General features: G+C 37.9%; 1 protein-coding gene across 2 annotated transcripts in view; it reads right to left on the bottom strand.

Annotated features, from left to right (window-relative positions):
- Positions 1-2,265: 2,265 nt before the first annotated feature.
- RBMS1 (RNA binding motif single stranded interacting protein 1) overlaps positions 2,266-6,000 on the bottom strand; it is a 96,487-nt gene continuing 92,752 nt past the window's right edge. For both annotated transcript variants that reach the window (XM_086616186.1, XM_086616187.1), the window contains exon 14: positions 2,266-4,710. The gene's annotated coding sequence lies outside the window, so the exon portion shown is untranslated. The remainder of the gene's footprint in view (positions 4,711-6,000) is intronic.

Here is a 6,000-nt window from a genome sequence, read left to right as displayed (position 1 = left end):
TTAAAGCTAGAAGGGAAGAGCAAAAGAGAACTTCTGAAAATTATATTTTTTTCCCCTCAGATAAACTGACAGAGAGTGCTGACCAGGAAAATGCTTGAGACTACTCTGACTTACTCCACAATTATTCTAGCCCAATGCATGCAAACAGGCACTAGCAGAGCTCAGCTGATCAACAGTACTCTGTTGTGCTGCTGTCAGTGCATTGCTTGCACTTGTCTTGCGCCTGCCCAGTGTATTTAATTTAGAAAACAGAGAAAGATAAAAGATTTTGTTCAGTGCCTAAAGAAAGGCTACTTTCTAATCATTAACAACCACCAAACAATAGAGTCTGCACATAATCTTGCACAAAATACTTGTACAAAATCATCCTACATGAATATGATGTTTATCAGTATTCGTTAACAGGTAAAACATTTTAACAGCATGTTTGCAAGTAGGGTTCAAAACAGGTTGTATGCAACAGGATGGAGTCAACATTTGAACAAGCCAGTTGGTAATAAACATGAGTTTTATTATATGTAATAAAAGTATATTACATTAAGACACTGCATTGTTGCACATTGCCTGATAGAAATGATACACACAGCCTTATTGTGTATCAATAAGGCAATGACACACAGGCAAAAGGTACTAATCTGGAAACACTTATCAAATACACTTGGAGTTATGGTAAGAGAGCCAAGTTTATCATGGGGCTAATTAGAAGAGCAAATAGATGGCAAAAAGCCTTTCCAACCTGCATTATTCAAATCTATTACATGTAGCTATGGTAGTATTCATACTTAACTCAGAAAGACTGCTTATTAATTTGAGATTAATTCAGTATGGTGGCGAACAGGAATAATGCAATAAAACCCTTTAAAAGTTTTCTTTATTCATCTTCTCATCCATTGCTTTTTAGACAGGGAACATACCGGGACAGTATTTATTACCACAAAATGGTAAAAATGGCATTTCTTCAGTTACAGGAGTCTAAACGTGTTTAGCAGCACACAGCATGAGGTTTTTTTCTCTTCACTAATAATAAGAGCCATCATTGTCGAGGATATCTTCATTGCATAAGCTAAGGTAAATCAAGTTTCCTGACTTCTGGGTAAGTCCCTTTCGCTAGCTCCACTGAAAACACATTTATTCTCAGTATCTTGCATTAATATCGTGCAACCGAAAGCTCAGGCTGCAGGCTGCCTGCAGCGGGACCCCAGCTGACCCACCCAGCAGGCTGCCTGGCCTGACGCGGGGCTGGTGGAGTCCTCTGCATACATCAAAAAACAGGTGTATAATGTAAAGGACTGTCTCCCAAGCAAGAGACGGTTCTCCAGGGTGGCACAGCCTACAGCAAGCGAGCCACCCCTTTGCCTACCCAGCACAGGTGGCGAGGCGCAAGAGCCCACGGGGTTACCCAGTCACTGGTCTCTGCAACTGGGCGCACCTTTGGGCACCCAAGACTAGATCAGAGCCCCTCTCCCACCATACGTATCAATACCAAGCTATGTGGAGGACTGTGTGAATGGAAAAACATTTGGCTGAGGAGACACACTAGTTGGTATTTTGTTCTGCTTCTTTTCCAAGGCTTACTTTGGGCAGAGCAGTCCTCCATCGGATACACACCATCGGCAGTGGTGATCTTGCCAAAAGGATAATAAAATCCGAGATTATCTTTAAAGAAATAAAATGCTCAAAGATTGCAGCTGGAAGGCAAACACAGGATAATTTTTAACTCCAGTGAAGTATCACCTCTGGTCTCCAGAGCCGAGTATGTCAGCCAACGCCACTGCACTTGGGAAGACAAAAGGACTTTTGGGCAGCAATTCAATGCTACGAACTGCCAAAGTGACTCTCCGTCTCCATCCTTACTTCTAGAAAACTGGCTGGTGTTTACAACTACAGTGTGCAGACATGGTTACATACAACTCTCCATGCGGGCTGACACACAGAACAACAGAGTTCTTGCATTCAAATCAGATATTTCATCATACATTTCTCACCTGTTTTGTCTGAAAGAATAAGTGACTTCATAATGTGTTTTGAAAGAGTAAAAATTTTATTTTAATAAAAGACAAAAGAGGGAAAAACCCAGACCAAAAAGCAGAAGGCGACTCTGAGCACTTCAAAATAAATGTGAAGGTTTTACCATAACTCATTTGGGTTTTCCCCCAATAAAGGAAGGGCTGAAGGAAAAAGACAATGCATTTTCTTTTTTTTTTTGGGATCTTTTTTATTCAAAAGTTTTCAAAGAAATAAAACAGAAAAAAGCTAACAATCTAATCAAATTTACAGTTCAAAAATGTCTTTTGGCGTTTAACAACAAGTCCTAGGAAACAAAACTACAGAGTTATCTTGAACCGGACAAATAAGTTACCACTGGCAAGTTTGTGGCACTAGTAAAACAAAAATAAAAAATTAACTCTCTTGATCATATAGATATCTCTATGAAAATCTTTTTTTTTCAATCTGTACAAAAGGTCTTTCTTCATAAATTAATTTTTTATAATTTAATGGCTGTCTACTATGTGATGTTTAAGTAACTGATTATTTCTTTATGTACAGAGGTTAAATTTCCCAAATCTTACCCAGACAATGAGTATGGCACTTAGTTCAGACATTTCTGGCAGCAGCTCTTCCCTCCCTCTAACACGGCTATCATACTGCAGTTTTAATTAACGCAAAAACATCCAGTAGTGAGAGATCCAGGTTTGGAAAGTTACCAGATACAGGCAAGGTGCTGCAGGAAGTCTGGACTTTGACAAAGCAGTAATATTCCAGGGAGCATAGAACCAATAATACCACAACTTTTTAAAAAAAGAAAAAACAAAAACACATCTCTTATGACTATGTATTTCACTAGAATCTACACTTCTCAGAGCAGCAATTTACTTTTGAAACTATGAAATGTCACCGACATCTATACTCCAATACTCACACAAAATTTAAAAACTAAAAAATACTTGAAAGTAACAACTGCTTAGCCCTAGCTCCCGAGCTAGGATGATTTGGTCTGTGGAAACAGGGAGGGCCAGCAACCTGTCCCAATACAAAAGGAAATAAACTTTGAGGTAGATAACTGATCATATACAGCTGACCAGAGAAGTACACAGTTTTGGAAGACAACTTAATTTATCATTCGATTTAAAACATATGCAATTGTAATAAAGAGCTTTAGTAGCAGTGAATTATCTAATATGTGAAGTACAAATAACTGTGTATTTATGAATCAGGAATTTCATAGTTTCAAAATTGGTTTTCTTTACACTTAACACTTGTAGTGATGATGTAAAGTGTGGCACTGCTTGGATCCAAGTCTTCCTTCATGCTTTTGTGTCCATACATCGATTAAAATTATAAAACCTAAATGCAAATGTACAAAAAAGGCACATTCTCCTAACCGCAAACTGGTCCGGCAAAAATAAAGAGTACAGAAGACGTAATGCTGAGACAAATCAGAATTATTGGTTACTGGCTCTTTGTTCTTTGGTAAAGTTACCTTTTAAAAGTGCCAAGTCTTTTTCTTTTTATTTACCTACTAAAGAGAGCTAGTACCCAATCAATTATGCTTCTACTTACATCTCAGCGTATGTTTGAAAACGAGTCCTTTAGCTTTTGCCATTTTGCTGTAATAGCAACTTTTCTGTTTGCTAAGTCTCAGCACGATCCTCATCCTAAAGCACTATCATTAGTATAAAGGAAGGACAAAAACATTCGGTGATATCCCCACCCCAAACTCCCTACTCTACCTATGCTAAAACTAGAACATCAAGTTAGTTTCTGAAAAAAGGCAAAAAAAGATTTTACATTGCATCATACAGCAGAGTTCCTAAATCATTCAAACTATCAGAGGGAACTATTGGCATATGGCCTTACAAACAATTTATCCTATTAAAATTTCCCCAGTCAGAAAATGTGTTTCACACAAAACATTTTTCCCCCCTCTTGCATTTCACTACCTTACATATTATGTGAAAAATCATTAAAAACACTTACTACACATTAAAAAAGCCAAATTTTCAGCAATTTTTATTGACTACCTTTAAAAGCCCTATGCTGCTGTTTTACAAGGCATAATAGACCAGCTCATTTGGTCAAAGCATTCTACACCATTAGTTTGGACTACTTACTGAAACAGCTACAGCATTGAAAGATTTAAGGCAAATTGGAATTTATAGAAAAGGATAAGACACTTCACACTACATTAAAAGAAAAACAGAAAGCTAAAAGACCAGACACTATAACTGCAACACTGCACTAAAGCAACACTCACACACTGCAAGCACAGAACATCATCTTAGATGTTTTACTATTTTAAACTTCAGAAAACCCATTTCATACAATTAAGAAAAAAAAAAAAAAGAAACAAACAAAATAAAAATAAACCAAAACACAAATTCTGTCATGCACGTGAATAAGTCTTCGTGGTCATCTGTGCATATCCAGAAATTTGAATATTTTTTTTTTTTGCGTCATAACACTTGATAAAAATTTTTTTTTTTACTAAAATAAACCTGTTCATGGGAACAGCTACTAGATGAATTTAAGGTTTTTCTTATGCACCTTATAGAACTTATAGCAAAAATAGTTTTAGTTGATTTCATTATAAATAACATTTTCAAGAACCTGTGCAAAACTGTCAATAATTCCTAAAGCACAATTGATCAGTAAAATCCATGATTGTTTCAGCCTTTGCACCCTTCTCCAGGCCAGGTCAACACTGGACACCTGTAACACAGAAAGGTCAGAGCTAGAGCAGAGTTACAACTGCACCCTTTTTTTTTTTCCTAACGTAAAACTACATCATTTCCTATTTCAGACTGCTGTGAGAAGACTACATGAATCTGAGTACAAATTTGAGCAGTAACACAGGGGGCACTACAGGTGCTTGACCCTTCCCAGGACAAGGCTCTCTGTCGGGATACGGCCTGTATGGTATTTCCCCCCCTATCTCTGATACCTGTTCAGCATGCAGAGTTCCTACTGGGGAACTGCGAGACTGCATTCAAAAGGATTTCCTTCTCTGTTGTTTTGCTATTGTTGTTTCCTTTTAATTGACCAAAAGTGGCTGAGTGTGTGAGTTTGCTCTTGTGGCATCTCCAAGGCTTTTGATCTCTGGAAAAAGAACACAACTTTCTTTCGGTGCAGCCTCAGGGAGCCTAAGTACAAGTTACAACAGCAACTCAGAGACAGCTACTGTGCCTCCATGATGGTTAATACTTAACAGCAATTCAGGGCTCATTAAACTTGAAGGAAGACTTCCTAATTTACTATATCGGCTTATATTGCCATATGGGTTTAAAAAAATACCAGGTAACGAAAAAAAGTTTAGACAATTTTTTAATTTCTCTGGGCGAGACAAAGTCTGTTATTTTAAGGTTTGTACATTTATAAACGCAAATATAATTATAACAGGGGCTTTGACTATTTTCACATAGTAGCAATTTTTTAAAAAAGATGCTACAAGTTATTAAATGTAGCCATGAAAGGAAAGACGCCGTGTAATTCTGATTGACTGCATCCACTTGTGCAAATGTGCCAGCTGTCATTTACCTCTTATTTACGGCAGTATGTATACTGACTTTTAATAGGACATTCCCAAAAGTGTTGCACGTGCATTTACAAAGAAGTTTCAATTTGACAATAGTAACGAAGCCACAACAATTAAGAGACCGCAGCGTTCGCTGTATTTAGGGTAAGAAATTACTGTTAATTCCCTCCCCTTCACCTGTCTGAAAAACGACAAGTACCAACATGTTCCAGGGACAGAAATACCAAATGCCATACTCTGAGGCTGAAATCAGATGAGTAATATTAACCTTCCCCACGTGCCCACTGCCATAGCCACTGCTGACAGAGTTCCCTGGCTCCTACCGCATATAAATACAGGTAACCGCACTTCTCTGAAGATTAAAATACGCGGAGGAGTGGCTTACAGCAAAGGCACGGAGTTGCTCACAGAGCTCGGTATTCTACACAGTCATCGTTATAAAACGTGTCTCAGATGGCAGCACAGCT

This window comes from Tauraco erythrolophus, chromosome 8 (assembly GCF_009769465.1).
Source record: "Tauraco erythrolophus isolate bTauEry1 chromosome 8, bTauEry1.pri, whole genome shotgun sequence".
In the NCBI taxonomy this organism is placed as follows: Eukaryota; Metazoa; Chordata; class Aves; order Musophagiformes; family Musophagidae; genus Tauraco; species Tauraco erythrolophus.
The sequence above is the reverse complement of the archived record's forward strand: the minus strand, read 5'-3'. Positions and strand labels throughout refer to the sequence as shown.